Raw genomic sequence first — 20597 nt, 5'->3', positions numbered from 1 at the left:
ATTTCACTTGCCCGATGCTAATTTTGTTCTGCAAGTCATCATTCAAAGTTCGGTAAAAATCTCCCATCAACATACGATCATCCCCAATATACTCCATGCAAAATCGGGCCCTCGCCATAAAGGTTGCCTTTAGAGTATTCAGGTCCATAGAACTCTATTGCAAATTTCGCAACTCATTACGCATTTCTAATAAATCAGTTTGTGTCTGAAACTCCTCGAAGAACTCCTTCTTAAAATCGTTCCACGATAACCTCATAACGGTTCTTCACCAACCGTATCAATTTTACCATCCAACCAATCCTTCGCACCATCTCGCAACAAACTAGTAGCGATTCTCGTTTTCTTGTCTGGAGGACATTCACTTGTACGAAAACATTCTTCGATAGCCGAGATCCAATGAGTACTCACTAATGGATCCGGTTCTCCATGATACATAGGAGGTTTAGTTACTCGAAACTCCTTGTAACTAAACTCCTTTTTACCATTACCCTGAGGCTCGTTAAGCCTTCTTTCGAACTCTTCTCGAATCTTTTTCACTTATGTTGCAACCTCGGCTTCAACCCTAGTTGCAAATTCATCGTTGTTACTTCGTTCCTCACTCGATGCGCCTCTTCCCGTCGCCATTCTAAGGAATGCAAGAAACTGGTTAAACACAAACGAAAATCAACCATACGCACCAAACTGCCCCATCTTGCTCGATACTCATCGTACATCACTTGTAGACACGATTTGCACCCGTAATAAGGTTTTCAAGTCCTTATTACGCACACATGCCGTATCAACTCGTTAGTACAACGACGGCCTCGCTCGATGATATAAACCAACACAACAAAAATTCTACGCGATATAAACACAAGCAAGAATAATATCACGACACAAGCCACAATCCTAGTTAGTTCACCTACAAGCTAAGGCACTAACCAAGTCCCCGTCTGACCCGTTCTCCTAAAAGTCCAGCAACAAATAAGCACACACAAAAGTCTAAGTCTAGGCACCTATCTCAAGTCGCCTAAATCCTTTAGACCATGCTCTGATACCACTTGAAACGACCCAACCCGTCGTATTCCGGCCCATAAATTTTTTTTCCTTATAATACATTAACATTATTAACATTTAGGTCCCAATTATGTTTCCAAAAACATCTTCATTACAATAGTAAGTTTAATCGGTTTTAAAACATACATTACATAACCAAAAGACACTAATAAGTTTTTCGACAAAAGACCGAGCATGGTGATTGGGAACGAACTACCCAATCCTATGTAATCCAAAAGCCAAGTCTTCTAAGCAACACAAGCTAGCTCACTAGTCCCGGTACTTACCCTTGCTGCCATCATGTGAACCTATAAAAATATCAACAACGAGAGGGTAAACTAATGCTTAGTGAATGTAAAGGTACTATACACATACATATGCATAAAATGACTACGCATCACCAAGCACAAAAGTAACACATACCACCTCCGCATAGTAAGCAAGCTAAAAATGAGCACATACACAATGTAGCTACACGCTACGTAATCACCAAGCTAACGCCACAAGATTAGCAACAACACAACAATAAGTATATACGCATATACAGTAAATATAATCAACAACCTCAATAAGGTTAACCCCTTAACCTAATCTACATGAAGGTTGGCCGAACTTCACGCGCCTTAGTGAATCCGGACTTCACGTGAGTCACTACCTCCAAACAACTTGACTATTAAGGATGGTCGAACTTCACGCACCTTTATGAATCCGGACATCACGCGAATCATACATTAGTCAAACATCGCAATAGGGTTAGCCGAACTTCACGCGCCTTAGTGAATCCGAACATCACGCGATTCACTACCCGAATCATCTCCACGACAAATGCTAGCAAAACCCGCCGCCAATGGATTTATCAAATACGCTAGCCAATCACAACATCAAGGGTGGTAACCTAAAACGCACAAATGTGCCTCAAAGACCCAAAACTCATAGAGTCTGTTCTCCCACACAAACATAGAGTAAACCCGAGCAAAGGTCACTCAACACACATGAAAGGACCCGTCCTAATCCATCCGGATGAAGTCCATATCGATTATAAACGACTCACAACAGTTGATTACATCGCGAGGTACTTGACCTCTATATGATACATTTTACAAACATTGCATTCGTTTTGAAAAGACAATATTTCATTACATCTGAAGTTGACAGACATGCATACCATTTCATAATATATCGAACTATAATTGACTTAATAATGACCTTGATAAACTCAATGACTCGAATGCAACGTCTTTTAAATTATGTCATGAATGACTCCAAGTAATATCTTTAAAATGATCAAATGCACAGCGGAAGATTTCTTTCGTACCTGAGAATAAACATGCTTTCAAGTGTCAACCAAAAGGTTGGTGAGTTCATTAATTTAGCATAAATAATCATTTCATAATTTTAATAGACCACAAGATTTCATATTTCCAATTCTCATAAACATACGTCCCATACATAGAGACAAAAATATCATTCATATGGATTGAACACCTGGTAAACGACATTAACAATATGCATATAAGAATATCCCCATCATTCCGGGATCCTCCTTTGGACATGATATAAATTTCGAAGTACTAAAGCATCCGGTACTTTGGATGGGGCTTGTTGGGCCCGATAGATCTATCTTTAGAGTTCGCGTCAATTAGGGTGTCTGTTCCCTAATTCTTAGATTACCAGACTTAATAAAAAGGGCATATTCGATTTCGATAATCCAACCACAGAATGTAGTTTCGATCACTTGTGTCTATTTCGTAAAGCATTTATAAAAGCAGCGCATGTATTCTCAGTCCCAAAAAATATATATTGCAAAAGCATTTAAAAAGGGAGCAAATGAAAACTCACGCATATAAATATTGTAAAATAGTTAATAAAGCATTTGCATGTATTCTCAGCCCAAAAATGTAATGAGTAAAAAGGGAGCAAATGAAACTCACACATATAATTATTGTAAAACAGTTAATAAAGCATTTGCATGTATTCTCAGCCCAAAAATGTAAAGAGTAAAAGGGGCAAATGAAACTCACGCATATAATTATTGTAAAACAGTTAATAAAGCATTTGCATGTATTCTCAGCCCAAAAATGTAAAGAGTAAAAGGGGCAAATGAAACTCACACATATAATTATTGTAAAGCAGTTAATAAAGCATTTGCATGTATTCTCAGCCCAAAAATGTAAAGAGTAAAAGGGGCAAATGAAACTCACACATATAATTATTGTAAAACAGTTAATAAAGCATTTGCATGTATTCTCAGCCCAAAAATGTAAAGAGTAAAAGGGGCAAATGAAACTCACCATACTGTATTTTGTAGTAAAAATACATATGACGTCATTTAACAAGTGTAGGTTTGACCTCAGATTCACGAACCTATATCATTTGTATATTTATCAATATACATAGTTATAATCGAATAAATATATATATGAATTTATTAATTATATCCTTTTTATAATAATATTAAATATATTTCGTATATTCATTTTGTACATAAAAATATTAAATTTTGTTATGTTATATGTATTAGATATATTTATATATAAATATCACTTGTTTGTTAGTACTAAGATAATATGTTAAGTGATAATAATAATAATAATAATAATAATAATAATAATAATAATAATAATAATAATAATAATAATAATAATAATAATAATAATAATAATAATAATAATAATAATAATAATAATAATAATAATAATAATAATAATCATAGTTATAATAATAAAAATGATGATATTACTAATAATAATAATAATGTTAATAACATTAATTGTATTAATGATAATGATAATAATAGTTATTTATAACACTAACCAATAATAATAATAATGATAATAATAATAACAATAATAATTAATAATAACAAATATATCATAACTACCTCAAAAGCTTTTCCCAAAAACAAAGTGCACCAGACAGGGCTTGAACCCATGACCACTCGCTTACACCCAACACCCACAACCACTCCACCATTCGTTTCTTTCTGGAATTAAACTCGCCGTTATTTTTTTTTTATCCCGACTTCCCGTTTTCCTCTATCGGCCCAAGTAAATAAATTCAAAAGCCCACGAAGCTAGTCCAAGTTTTATTCCCACAGCCCAATCCAGTAATTGATTTAATCAAACTCAATAATCATCATTTAACAGAAACAATTTATTCGGTTTCTTTTTTTTTTTATACGCGAATAGGGTTTTTGTTTTGGCCTGGTGTCACGAAATAGATACACAAACATATACGCCTGCTTTCATCATGATTTCATCATGCTCCCTTCATCATCCATTAACTCTTATTATAATTGTATTAGGAAGATTACCGTCCAAATTGTTACCCCTTTAATAATTTCCTCGACTTTACAGCTTGCTACCATATCCTCACCTTTATTCTCTTTTGTATATTTATTAATTGAATCAGAATATTGCAGCTACCATTGCAGCGTAGAGAAACAGAAAGAAACCAGATGTAGAAGGTGATGTTTGCTCTTCGAGTGAAACAGGAAAAGTAACATCATAATAGCAGTGAAGGTTTAAATAAAAAGAAAAACTGTCTAGCAGTAACCGTTTCGATTTGCAGCAGGTTGTGGTGTTTTGTTCCGATGATTTTACAGTGGTAATCATGCTGCATCCATGGTGGTTGATTGGTTTTGAAGCTAACAGTAAACATAAACAATTGGGCTGCAAGTTTCGGTTTAAAAGAAAAATAAAACAAGGAGAGGGAGAGGAGAGAGAGATAAGTGAGAGGTGATTCGATGGTTGTTGTGACAAAAAGAAACGAGCAGCTGCAGTGGTGGTTAAGTGGTCTTCTATGGTGGTTCTCGGTTACTCATAACATTAGCAGAATCACGACTAGTAGAACATAAGGTTGAAGGTGTTGAGGACAAATGGAGTAGATTTCGAATGATAGGGAAACAAAAGGAATCATGTTGGTGATGATTTATTCATGACAAAACATAAAGACAAACGTAGTAGCCGTGGAGGTTATCATGGGCTTGATTATGGTATTAGATGATGTGGGTTTTGTGCAAGTTTGAAAGTGATGATTCAAGAGTTTCTTAAAACAAGGATGATGATTCTAGGATGGTGGCTGTTTGAAAAAAAAAAAAAATGCAGCAGCTTTAACTGCTTTGATGTTGGTGATCGTTTAGAACAGAAACAAGTAAGCAGTCTTTTAATAAGGTTTTGATGATTATTGATGGTGTGTTTCAGTCATGTATGTGTATAGGTCCCAAATTACGCATATATATATATATATATATATATATATATATATATATATATATATATATATATATATATATATATATATATATATATATATATATATATATATATATATATAGAAGAGATAAGGAATCATAATAAGGGATTTGTTTGAGTTACGTTGTAACAAAATTGATTGTTTATTGTATAGATTGGTTGCAGTCGACAATCTTATTCTAGCCAAAGAGAAGACAACAACAAAAATATAAAGAAGATAGGGACAGCTAACGGATTTGTACGAGTGATATGGATGTATAGGAAGTAATCAGACAGGAATATCAATCAAGAAGAAAGAATAAAGAAGAAAAAAATTTAACAGATTGTGATGTGTAACAATATTTGATTATGTATCTGATTCTTTAAACATAATATTAGTATTTAATAAATGTATAGTTAATTATAATACTTGTAAATAAATTGATAATAATAATAGAATTTATAATAAAGATACTAATAATGATAATAATATCAAAATAATACTAATATTATTAATACTTTTATTAATACTAAAATCATAATTTTTAATAATGATAATATTAGTAATAAAAATATAAATGATAGTTTTATAATAATACTTATTTTAATTTAATAATGATGATGAATAAATAATATTAATAACATGGATAATGATAATTATTAATAATGATATTTTTTAATCATAATAACTAATGACATTTATATTACAACTAAATTATAATATTTATTCATTCTTATAATAATATTTATAAATATATATATATATATATATATATATATATATATATATATATATATACACACACACACACACCTATTCATTTACAATTAATTGTTCGTGAATCGTCGAGCATAGTCAAAGGGTGATTGATTACATGAATATAGATTTCAAAACTTTCGAGACTCAACCTTACAGACTTTGCTTATCGTGTCGAAATTATATAAAAATCAAGTTTAAATTTAGTCGGAAATTCCCGGGTCGTCACAGTACCTACCCGTTAAAGAAATTTTGTCCCGAAATTTGAGGGAGGTGGTCATGGCTAACAATAAAAGTGTTTTCATGACGAATATGAGTTGATAAATAGAGTTTTATCATCATTGATTAATATAGACAGAACGTTTCGATTATGTGAAGAGTACAAGTGAAGCTGTCAAAAAAATGTGAGATGAAAAAATAAAGATTCGTGTTAACTTTTGACGTAGTCATGGTTGAATTTTCCAGAATTCAAGGGATTTCGGAGAAAATCTTCGAAATCTAAAAGATTTGATTTCTTGCGAATAAGGAAATTAGGATCTCCCTAATTAAATGCGGAGATCTGCCTTGATTTCTCTATTAGATATTTCACTATAAATTAACTTCTTCCGTTCCGTTACTTTTACCATTCCTATACCAAATTCCCAAATTTAAAAGATTATAACCATGCTTAATCCAGTTCTAATCCTTGTTCTTATTTTTACTATCGCAACAATCATTCTCCTTTTCCATCTTCCACCAGAGGAATCTGCTTACTTCTACTTTGCCCTTGGGGTTATAGTGCTTTTAATTCTCCCGTGTCTTTATGTTGCGATCAACATTGATATACACGGTTTGTAATTTATGTGTTGTTATTGGGCTTTATATCTTCCCTGATATTTCTAAGTCCTTGCTTCTGTTTTCTATAATCATCAACATCCATAGTTAATGCTTTCTACTATTTGCTGCGATTTATACTCCAATTTCTATTCCGGGGCTTTGTCCCTTCGTTTCTTCTTCTTGCGATTAGGCATCTCTTGTAATGGTCCAGAATTCGCAGATATAAGTTTCAGAATGAACATTGTTAATGTTTTAAAAAGGAAATGGTAATAGCACAATCTAACTTGTCAAATTACCGGAATTCAAGGAAAAGATAGGACTATCAAGAAAATATGTTCTTGATATGTTTATAAATTAGACAGAATGTAAGAGTCGTGTAACATGGCACATGATAACGTTATGATCTGTGAATCATCACATTCCATTTAAAAACTCAGCATGACTTACTGTAATATATTCACGTTGATCAAGTGTCATTATATTATACTAACTCATGCATCAGTTCCCAACACTACTTCAAAATCATTCATATTTTAAACTCGACAGTTTTACAAAAATTTCCAATATAATATGTTACAGATAGCACGAGGAGGTATATAATTTCGGACGAGGATATTTATGAAAATATCTTCAAAAATATCGAAGATATTGATGATGATATTTTGGAATTTCTAAGTTCGATGGTTGATGGAGAAAGATTTTTTGCAAGATTTTAACATGACTTCGGAGCAAGATATTCTCTAAAGATTTCAACGGATCCAGAATTATCTGGATTCTTTGAATATAGGGTATGGTCCTTGTATTTGTCCTTGGTCTTCTTCTTGGTTAGCTCAATCCATTTTTCAGTTCCAACTTTTCTGAGCTTTTCCAACATACTATTCTTTATCTTTAACCTTCTGACGATTAAGGTCGTTTACGGTTGTCTATAGTTTCTGCTGCTTCATTCAGCTTTTTCAACATTCAGAGTATTGGTTTGTAGACTGAGTGTTGTTCAGAATTTCAGAATGAAAGACCATAATTCTAAAAGATAAATGTTATACATATAACTGTTGATGTAGATATGCTGTGCGTTTTCAAAGTACTGATTGTTGATTCTCGATAATTGGTATGGCAGTTCTCGTTACAAGATGTGGATGAGTATATGATAGGGTTTCAATAAATAAATATAATAATTTATCGGAGAGATTTAAACCAATAAGCAACGAGGTTGCTGGTACGTCTACTGGTAATATGGTAGAATATGAAAAGTTCCCCGGTAACAATAAAAGAGCATGCATATATATCAAGGTTATAATAAGGTTGTTTCATACGAAAAGTCGAAGTTGATTTGTTGGAGCTGTGACAAAATTGGCTAATTTGGAGAGGGATTGTAAAATTATTTTCGGTAATAACGACGCCAAAGGAGCTATCACAGATACGTGTTAAACGTTTACTCAGGTTCCGAGAGTTTTCAAGTGCATAACTATATGTATCAATCTCTTCTTACGTAGATAAAGTGCGGTTGGTTCATCCTCTCGATTGAGATGTTTTCAAGAATCACTAAAGGTTTGAACACAGATTGTAATCGTCGAGATACAATGAGGTTTAAGATGAAATCAAGTGGCAAACTTGAAGAATTGTTTAGTTTCATATATTATAATCAATATTTTAATTCATTTTAATTGTCCAAGGTTGGTAGTCATCAGTTGATAATCCACAGTTGACAGTCCAATAATTCATATATAGTTTAATATATAATATTCGAATTAATTAATACGTGTCGTGACCCGTATACGTCTCAGACTCGATCACAACTCAAACTATATATATTATTGTAGAATCAACCTCAACCCTGTATAGAGAACTCAATCATTACTGCATATAGAGTATCTATGGTGACTCCAAATAATATATATAGATGCGTCTATATGATATGTCAAAACCTTGTATACGTGTCCCGATATTTAAAGTGCGTAAAATAAATAACAGAAATTAAATAACGATAAATAAAGTGCGTAAAGTAAATAACAGAAATTAAATGACAATAAATAAAATTGCGAGAATATAAATTGCGATAAAATAAATTGCGATAAATAAAATGTAATACGGAATTAATAGTTAGCTAGGAACAGTTAGCTAGGATTTTGTTAGCGTGGTTTCTTAATAAAATTTAATATTGTTAATTAGTCTGTTTCTAATCAATTTTTATTGTGTCCATTATTTCTTCATTATGCCACTTGTTGGATTCTGATAGGTCAAAATCCAAATATGAAATTGAATTTGAATGAAAATAGTTATTCTTTGGTGAACGGATACGTATCTCGGTGGTTGTAAATAGGATAGTGAATAACTGTTGAATCAGATTCGAAGAATATAAAGTGTAACTTATTAATGTGAAATTTACTACCCGTTAAAATATTTTCACCATTAACAGTTTGTACAAAAGAATTTTTAATTACAATCTTCATGAAAATATACTTACATATATATTTTCTTCAGATGTAATCATATATTTAATGAATTAATATAATATTAATCTCATTTGATTTACCGTTAGAATTAGAATATATAATCTCTAAAACATTGAAGATTTCATAATCGTCATGTCGAACGAAGATAAATGATGTAGAACGTTTCGCAGATTGATGATTTTGCTTGAGGTACATAATTAAATCTTAAGGTGTATGATGTGAACTTGAGTTGTTGGTGGTACTGGTATTGATGTTGGTGCTGGTGATGTTGCTGAAGCTGGTACGTTTTGCACCATATTCTCCAAATTGGTTACTAGAGCGCGAAGTTCATTGACTTCTTGTATTACTCTGGGATGATTGTCAGTCGGAACGAATGGATGAATAAGGTATAGAATCTGAGTTATGATATAGTCGTGGCGAGATATTCGAGAGATGAGGGTGAAAATGGTGTTACGAACAGGTTCACCGGTAAGTGCTTCAGGTTCTTCGCCAAAAGGTGAATTCGGTTAGTGGAAGGAATCGCCTTCTGCGCGTCTCCATTGATTAAGTCGACTACGAATCCATCAGATGAATTGGGGATGGATAATTGATTAATTCATTCTGGTGACGCTGCTTTCGGAGCTTAGGTGAACATCCATATTGGAATGGCTGTCGGAATCCGAGGAATTCGAACTGGTTGAGGGATTCATCTCGTACGATCAGATGAACAATTTTTCGATAAGAAATAGATTATAGGATGTAGGTTAGTACCCTGAAATACATAATTTACATATGCATATATAAATAATACTAAAATCCCATAAGTTACGGAGGAATCTACAGAAACTGCCAAGCAAAGATAACAATAACAGATACGCTAAGATATGAATTTTTGTCTATACACTATTCATGCAGTCAATGCAGTAAGATGTGTCTAGACTAAGAATGATAAGCAAATGATTCCCTAAGGATGATAAGCAAGTAATTTTTGACACGAAATGATAAGCAAAACTTTTGACATGCAGACACGGTCAAAGTCCAGACTCACTAATGTATCTAAACAACTATTAGTTAGACACACCTATGCAAGACCTGGTTCGCTAAGACCACCGCTCTGATACCAACTGAAAGGACCCGTCCTAATCCATCCGGATGAAGTCCATATGGATTATAAACGACTCACAATAGTTGATTACATCGCGAGGTACTTGACCTCTATATGATACATTTTACAAACATTGCATTCGTTTTGAAAAGACAATCTTTCATTGCATCTGAAGTTGACAGACATGCATACCATTTCATAATATATCGAACTATAATTGACTTAATAATGACCTTGATAAACTCAACGACTCGAATGCAACGTCTTTTAAATTATGTCATGAATGACTCCAAGTAATATCTTTAAAATGATCAAATGCACAGCGGAAGATTTCTTTCGTACCTGAGAATAAACATGCTTTCAAGTGTCAACCAAAAGGTTGGTGAGTTCATTAGTTTAGCATAAATAATCATTTCATAATTTTAATAGACCACAAGATTTCATATTTCCAATTCTCATAAACATACGTCCCATACATAGAGACAAAATATCATTCATATGGATTGAACACCTGGTAACCGACATTCACAATATGCATATAAGAATATCCCCATCATTCCGGGATCCTCCTTCGGACATGATATAAACTTCGAAGTACTAAAGCATCCGGTACTTTGGATGGGGCTTGTTGGGCCCGATAGATCTATCTTTAGAGTTTGCGTTAATTAGAGAGTCTGTTCCCTAATTCTTAGATTACCAGACTTAATAAAAAGGGCATATTCGATTTCGATAATCCAACCATAGAATGTAGTTTCGATCACTTGTGTCTATTTCGTAAAGCATTTATAAAAGCAGCGCATGTATTCTCAGTCCCAAAAAATATATATTGCAAAAGCATTTAAAAAGGGAGCAAATGAAAACTCACGCATATAAATATTGTAAAATAGTTAATAAAGCATTTGCATGTATTCTCAGCCCAAAAATGTAATGAGTAAAAAGGGAGCAAATGAAACTCACACATAAAATTATTGTAAAACAGTTAATAAAGCATTTGCATGTATTCTCAGCCCAAAAATGTAAAGAGTAAAAGGGGCAAATGAAACTCACACATATAATTATTGTAAAATAGTTAATAAAGCATTTGCATGTATTCTCAGCTTAAAAATGTAAAGAGTAAAAGGGGCAAATGAAACTCACACATATAATTATTGTAAACAGTTAATAAAGCATTTGCATGTATTCTCAGCCCAAAAATGTAAAGAGTAAAAGGGGCAAATGAAACTCACACATATAATTATTGTAAAACAGTTAATAAAGCATTTGCATGTATTCTCAGCCCAAAAATGTAAAGAGTAAAAGGGGCAAATGAAACTCACCATACTGTATTTTGTAGTAAAAATACATATGACGTCATTTAACAAGTGTAGGTTTGACCTCGGATTCACGAACCTATATCATTTGTATATTTATCAATATACATAGTTATAATCGAATAAATATATATATGAATTTATTAATTATATCCTTTTTATAATAATATTAAATATATTTCGTATATTCATTTTGTACATAAAAATATTGAATTTTGTTATGTTATATGTATTAGATATATTTATATATAAATATCATTTGTTTGTTAGTACTAAGATAATATGTTAAGTGATAATAATAATAATAATAATAATAATAATAATAATAATAATAATAATAATAATAATAATAATAATAATAATAATAATACTAATAATAATAATACTAATAATAATAATAATAATAATCATAGTTATAATAATAAAAATGATGATATTACTAATAATAATAAGAATGTTAATAACATTAATTGTATTAATGATAATGATAATAATAGTTATTTATAACACTAACCAATAATAATAATAATAATGATAATAATAATAACAATAATAATTAATAATAACAAATATATCATAACTACCTCAAAAGCTTTTCCCAAAAACAAAGTGCACCAGACAGGGCTTGAACCCATGACCACTCGCTTACACCCAACACCCACAACCACTCCACCATTCGTTTCTTTCTGGAATTAAACACGCCGTTATTTTTTTAACCCGACTTCCCGTTTTCCTCTATCGGCCCAAGTAAATAAATTCAAAAGCCCACGAAGCTAGTCCAAGTTTTATTCCCACAGCCCAATCCAGTAATTGATTTAATCAAACTCAATAATCATCATTTAACAGAAACAATTTATTCGGTTTCTTTCTTTCTTTTTTTATACGCGAATAGGGTTTTTGTTTTAGCCTGGTGTCATGAAATAGATACACAAACATATACTCCTGCTTTCATCATGATTTAATCATGCTCCCTTCATCATCCATTAACTCTTATTATAATTGTATTAGGAAGATTACCGTCCAAATTGATACCCCTTTAATAATTTCCTCGACTTTACAGCTTGCTACCATATCCTCACCTTTATTCGCTTTTGTATATTTATTAATTGAATCAGAATATTGCAGCTACCATTGCAGCGTAGAGAAACAGAAAGAAACCAGATGTAAAAGGTGATGTTTGCTCTTCGAGTGAAACAGGAAAAGTAACATCATAATAGCAGTGAAGGTTTAAATAAAAAGAAAAACTGTCTAGCAGTAACCGTTTCGATTTGCAGCAGGTTGTGGTGTTTTGTTCCGACGATTTTACAGTGGTAATCATGCTGCATCCATGGTGGTTGATTGGTTTTGAAGCTAACAGTAAACATAAACAATTGGGCTGCAAGTTTCGGTTTAAAAGAAAAACAAAACAAGGAGAGGGATAGGAGAGAGAGAGAGAGAAGTGAGAGGTGATTCGATGGTTGTTGTGACAAAAAGAAATGAGCAGCTGCAGTGGTGGTTAAGTGGTCTTCTATGGTGGTTCTCGGTTACTCATAACATTAGCAGAATCACGACTAGTAGAACATAAGGTTGAAGGTGTTGAGGACAAATGGAGTAGATTTCGAATGATAGGGAAACAAAAGGAATCATGTTGGTGATGATTTATTCATGACAAAACATAAAGACAAACGTAGTAGCCGTGGAGGTTATCATGGGCTCGATTATGGTATTAGATGATGTGGGTTTTGTGCAAGTTTGAAAGTGATGATTCAAGAGTTTCTTAAAACAAGGATGATGATTCTAGGATGGTGGCTGTTTGAAAAAAAAAATGCAGCAGCTTTAACTGCTTTGATGTTGGTGATCGTTTAGAACAGAAACAAGTAAGCAGTCTTTTAATAAGGTTTTGATGATTATTGATGGTGTGTTTCAGTCATGTATGTGTATAGGTCCCAAATTACGCATATATATATATGATTGTTTATTGTATAGATTGGTTGCAGTCGACAATCTTATTCCAGCCAAAGAGAAGACAACAAAAAAAATATAAAGAAGATAGGGACAGCTAATGGATTTGTACGAGTGATATGGATGTATAGGAAGTAATCAGACAGGAATATCAATCAAGAAGAAAGAAGAAAGAAGAAAGAAGAAAGAAGAAAAAAATTTAACAGATTGTGATGTGTAACAATATTTGATTATGTATCTGATTCTTTAAACATAATATTAGTATTTAATAAATGTATAGTTAATTATAATACTTGTAAATAAATTGATAATAATAATAGAATTTATAATAAAGATACTAATAATGATAATAATGTCAAAATAATACTAATATTATTAATACTTGTATTAATACTAAAATCATAATTTTTAATAATGATAATATTAGTAATAAAAATATAAATGATAGTTTTATAATAATACTTATTTTAATTTAATAATGATGATGAATAAATAATATTAACAACATGGATAATGATAATTATTAATAATGATATTTTTTAATCATAATAACTAATGACATTTATATTACAACTAAATTATAATATTTATTCATTCTTATAATATATATATATATATATATATATATATATATATATATATATATATATATATACACACACACACACACCTATTCATTTACAATTAATTGTTCATGAATCGTCGAGCATAGTCAAAGGGTGATTGATTACATGAATATAGATTTCAAAACTTTCGAGACTCAACCTTACAGACTTTGCTTATCGTGTCGAAATTATATAAAAATCAAGTTTAAATTTAGTCGGAAATTCCCGGGTCGTCACAACACACGCACCCATTTTACACATACATATGAGTATAGTAAATTTACACTCACCTTAACGCCTCGATGAAGTGCAAATCCAATCTCGCAACTCGCCAATGGAACGTACCTATTCTATTTATTACATAATCATCAATACAAACCCATTTGGACTCTCGACCCACCCAAATGAACAACAAGTGCAAATTACACCCTTTTGCACTTTTAACGCTACTCGAAGGTCCGAAACCAACAAGACCAAATCCCGCGTACCCATAATACCTAAATGTACCAACTTAAGCACTCGAACGCATTTTAACCTGTGGTTCGCTCAAAAACCCGTTTTGACCCTTAAAAGTCAAAATCTCACCATTACAAGTTTTGACACCAAAACACATTTAACTCGAGTTTATACTTCAACTTAACTCTATTTAAGTTTATAAACCTCACACAATCAACAATCGGTCCATTAACCCCAACAAACCCTAATTTTGACTCTATTCAAAATTAGTCAATTATATGAGCACAAAAGGCTTCCATCACTTCAATAATCACTAAATACTAGTGATTACACCCATTTACAAGTCTTATAAGCTTACACTTGTTTACCAAACCCAAAACCCACCAAAATGGTCTTCCTTACCATTTACTAGTTCAAACCTTCAATATAACAACTAGTGGGGTTTTGTTCAAGAACATACAATCAAAAGCCCTAAATTTAAATGATGAACACAAAAACAATATTCGGAGTTAGAGCTTATCACTAGTATCAAATCGTAGCTAAGAATGTGGAGAACAAGGTTGCCTTTTGCACCAAAAATCGAATCACGAATCTTCCTTTCCAAATCACACTTTGAATCAATTGAGGTTTTGAGGAAATGAGAGAAAATGAAGAAGAAAAAGGAAAAGAAAAAAAGAAAATGAAATGAATGGATCAGATTTGGGGATATAATCTGTCCCATACGTAAAAAGACCAAAATGCCCTCAAAAACCCTTATTTAAAAATGTGGTTAAGCACTTTTTGCCGTTATAGGCCGCAGCGCGGCTGGGAAGCCCGCGGCGTTGCTTAAAGCTGAAATTCCATGTCGAGCTTTTTAAAAGGAATCACCACCAGTCCCTTCACTAGCCCTCAAAAACCCTTATTTAAAAATGTTGTTCAGCACTTTCTGCCGTTATAGGCCGCAGCGCGACTCTATATCCCGCGGCGCGGCTCAGACCTGGGAAAACAGGTTTCAATTCCAACTTCAGGGACTGAAGTTGTCTGACCCTGATTCTGATGCAAAATCTGAAAATGCATAAGTATAGGTAGACTTTTCCTGACACTTTATGAGAACATTTTCGGGTGACGTTTTCTGGCGACACTTTCTGATGTATTAAAATTTCGGGGTGTTACACGCCATGAGGGTGTATTCATCGGTTGACTTTCTTTCCAATACCTCAACCGTGACCTTTTTGGTGAAGCGGTCTTATAGCAAGGAAGCAAGTTTGCTTAGGGCATCTGCTTTTTGTTACGGTTGCGAGGTATTTGCTTGATTTCAAATGCTGTAAAGGTTTTGACTAGCACTTTTGCAACCTCTAGGTATTTTTGAATCGACGCATCTCGTGCTTCAAAACTACCATTTAGCTGACTTGCTACTAGTTGTGAGTCAATGTAGGCCGTGAGCCGTTGTACATCGATGCTTTTTGCTAGGCTTAATCCGGCTAACAAGGCTTCGTATTCTGCCTCGTTGTTTGAGGCGGCATATTATAACCGAATGGCATAAGTTATTTCTTCTCCATTCGGGGATACGAGAAGCAAACCTATGTCATCTCCTTCCTCGTTGGATGCTTCATCCGTATATAGTTCACAAAATTCGTCTTCATCCCTTCTTGTGACGGAAGTTTCACCCTGTTTGATTACGTAGGAAGGGAGCTCCACCAGGAAGTCGGCTATAACTTGGCCCTTGACTGAATTTTTTGGGAGAAAACTAATTTCATGCTCGTCGAGCTCAATTGCCCATTTGGCCATTCTCCTGGATATCTCTGGCCTTGTCAGGACATGTTTGATCGGTTGGTCCGTGAGGACCTGTATCGGATGTGCTTGAAATATCGCCGTAAATGCCTTGCCGTGTGCTTCAAGGCATATATTAATTTCTCCATTGCCAGGTAGTTCACTTCTCCATTTTGTAGTACTTTGCTTATGAAGTATACTGGAATTTGGGTTTTACCCATGTCGGCAATTATCACAGAGCTTATTTCCTCGGAGGAAGCAACAAGGTATACCGTAAGGGTTTCCCCCTGGATTGGTGTTGTTTGTGTGGGTAGTTCTTTTAGGTATGCCTTCATATCCTGGACAGCCTTCTCGGCATCCTCCTTCCAAACGAAGTCTTTTTTGTTCAAGCATCCCTTTAACATTTGGAAAAAAGGTAGAGATCTGTCGGAAGCCTGTGACAGGAATCTCGTTAATACCGCTAGCTTTCCGTTTAGACTTTGCACGTTGTTTTTACTCCTGGGTGAAACGACCCATCCTAATCCATCCGGATGAAGTCCATATCGATTACAAACGATTCACAATAGTTGGTTACATAGCGAGGTACTTGACCTCTGTTAACACCTATTTCCTTATGAGGTAAGGCTTAGTGTGTCAACACAATACTAGAAGTTATCTAGCTTTAGGAGGGCGGAGTGTTGCCGATTGATGTTTACCCTTGGGAAATAATCCCTGCAGACCCGGTTCACAAGTGTAGAAACTTGTTGGGTGGCTTAATCAATCTGTCGTCCGTAGAGCGTAAAGTGCTAGCCGGATGACTTCTAGTGAGAGAAATTGTTAGAGAGAGAAGTGAAGTCTCAGCTCTCGAATTTGTCAGAATGTCTGAACTGTGTAAAATGACGACCCAAGGGGTCTATTTAGAGTGTCAGATCCACCAGATTGCTCGGGGACACGTGTCAGATGATGATACGTTCTGTTACTTGTGTTCCGAAATTTACGCTGAAAGTGGCGTTCTCCGTCCAGGGCTTACACGCTAGTCGGCCTTCAGGGCTTACGCATGACGGATCAGCCTGTACAGCGAAGAACGATGAACGGACAGTCTCATAAAACCGTTATTCTCAGTGCTTCTGATGGTAATTTTATGCGATCATTATGCCTTTTATGCGTGTATACAATAGGATACACCATTAACCTCTATATGATACAATTTTACAAATGTTGCATTCGTTTTTAAAAGACAAACTTTCATTACATCGAAAATTGACAGCATGAATACCATTTCATAATATATCCAACTATAATTGACTTAGTAATAATCTTGATGAACTCGACGACTCGAATGCAACGTCTTTTGAAATATTTCATGAATGACTCCAAGTAATATCTCTAAAATGAGCAAATGCACAGCTGAAGATTTCTTTCATACCTGAGAATAAACATGCTTTAAAGTATCAACCAAAAGGTTGGTGAGTTCATTATTTTATCATAATCATTCATTTTCATCATTTTAATAGACCACAAGATTTTCATTTCTCATAAATATACGTCCCATGCATAGAGACAAAAATATCATTCATATGGTGAACACCTGGTAACCGACATTAACAAGATGCATATAAAAATATCCCTTATCATTCCGGGAAATACTTCGAACATGATAAAAACAACATCGAAGTACTAAAGCATCCGGTACTTTGGATGGGGTTCGTTAGGCCCAATAGATCTATCTTTAGGATTCGCGTCAATTAGTAGATCGGTTTACTAATTCTTAGGTTACCAAGCAAAAAGGGGCATATTCGGCTTCGATCATTCAACCATATAATGTAGTTTCGATTACTTGTGTCTATTTCTTAAAACATTTATAAAAATTGCGCATGTATTCTCAGCCAAAAAATATAAAGGGTAAAAAGGCAAATGAAACTCACCATACTGTATTTCGTAGTAAAAATACGTATGACATCATTGAACAAGTGCAGGGTTGGTCTTGGATTCACGAACCTATATCATTTGTATATATATTAAAATATATAATCGTAATCGAACAAATTTATATATTATAACTTTATATAGTAGTTATTTGAATTGTATATATATTTAAAATGATTATTATTTATATGGTATTAAAATATACCTAATTTGTTATATGTGGGCATTTATATAAAGATTATTAATATAATCAATTCATACTTATATGTAATATTACTTTTAAGTATATTTTTATATACACGATAATATATAATAGTAATAATAATGAATAAAAGTTGTATTTGATTATAATTATAATAATTTTTAATGTTGATAATACTAATAATAATAATCTTATTAACAATACTTATGTTAATGATAATAACTCATATACTTATAAAGTGATAATAATACTAATGATAATATTATTTGTACTTTTAACATATATACGATTCCTATATAACTAAAATTTTCGTTTTAAAGTTATTGAGTATTATAAATAGTAATTATTAATTAAGTCCTCATTAATATTTATGTTAAATTTTAATCCTTTATGTATATATATATATATATATGTTAAATTAAGTCCTCATACTTTGATATATATATATATATATATATATATATATATATATATATATATATATATATATATATATATATATATATATATATATATATATATATATATATATATATGTTTTCATGTGATTCTTTCATATAACTATATATATCATCATAACTTGCATCTACGAATTATCTTATCATCATGCTTATGATTTATACATATATTTTCATGTTTAAGTCAAAACCATAATATAATGATTATTACTTTTAATTCATAATTATCATTAACTATGTTGTTCTCTAATTATTTTATCATCATAAATTTATAACTTAACACAATAATAATAATAATAATAATAATAATAATAATAATAATAATAATAATAATAATAATAATAATAATAATAATAATAATAATAATAATAATAATAATACCTTATAAACATTAAAAAAAATAAACTGCCCGGGACGGGACTCGAACCCGCGACCTCTCAATACCCATCAGCACGCTTATCCAGCTGAACTGGCTTGTTTATCTGTTTTAAAAGCAACACAAAAGTATATAACTCGATCTATTTCTTTTCTTCTTCCTTACCAATAGAATCGACTCAGGTTCAATTCAATTCACTACAAAGAATTTTTATTTGATTTTAGCATTATCAAAGTGTCTGAAGCAGTCTGATAGCGAAAAAAAATAATATAGACTCAAAATTTGATTTCGAGATTTAGACCTTTTTAGTTTATAATCGTGAAACGAATTTGATAGTGATTCACTCCCAGAATCCTTGTGAATCCTTAATTAATCCAGTAATAACGAAACCAGTTCAAATTTCTTAATTAACAAAATAGTTGACTTTTTATGTTAAATCTTTGACTCTAAAATTAGGATTCAATTCAACAATTTGAGACTTGAAATTTTACAGATAGCTTTCATTATAGATTACTAATACATCTGCATTTTTACTTTTTGATAATTTATTCAATTGCGAGCTATTGCTAAATCCTGGCAAGAACACGATGAACACAAAATCGAATTTCAAGTTTTTGATCGTTTAAGGTTAAAGTTATAACATAAAATGTGTTTTAAAGTCTCCTTAGAAACTTTAGGAATCATTAATTTAATCAAATACGTTAAAACAGTTACGAATTTCATGAAGAACAAAAATATTTAACTTTTAGAATTTAAGCTTTGACTCGTAAAATTGAGATTAATAGAATAAATTGGAGCATGAAACTGGGCAATTGCATGTTTTCAATTGCCTGAATTTTCTTCAGGTTCACCTTGATTCCTCTAGGAGTAACCGTGAACCCTAAGAATCGACCTTCTTCGAACCCGAAGGAGCATTTTTACGAATTCAGTTTCATATTGATTTTTCGTAGAGACTCGAATGTTTCTATGATGTCCAAAATCATCTGATCTTCCGAGTCAATTTTGGTGACGATATCATCTACATACGCTTCGATGTTCCGTCCGATCTGATCCTGGAATGCCTTGTCGATTACTTTTTGGTATGTTGTGTAGTGACCCGAACTTTTCCATGTTTATATATATATATATTAAATGAAATTGTTATTTACATGATTAAGTGTTTCCAACATGTTAAGCAATCAAACTTGTTAAGACTTGATTAATTGAAATAGGTTTCATATA

This window comes from Rutidosis leptorrhynchoides, chromosome 11 (assembly GCF_046630445.1).
Source record: "Rutidosis leptorrhynchoides isolate AG116_Rl617_1_P2 chromosome 11, CSIRO_AGI_Rlap_v1, whole genome shotgun sequence".
NCBI lineage: Eukaryota > Viridiplantae > Streptophyta > Magnoliopsida > Asterales > Asteraceae > Rutidosis > Rutidosis leptorrhynchoides.
This window is presented reverse-complemented; position numbering follows the sequence as displayed.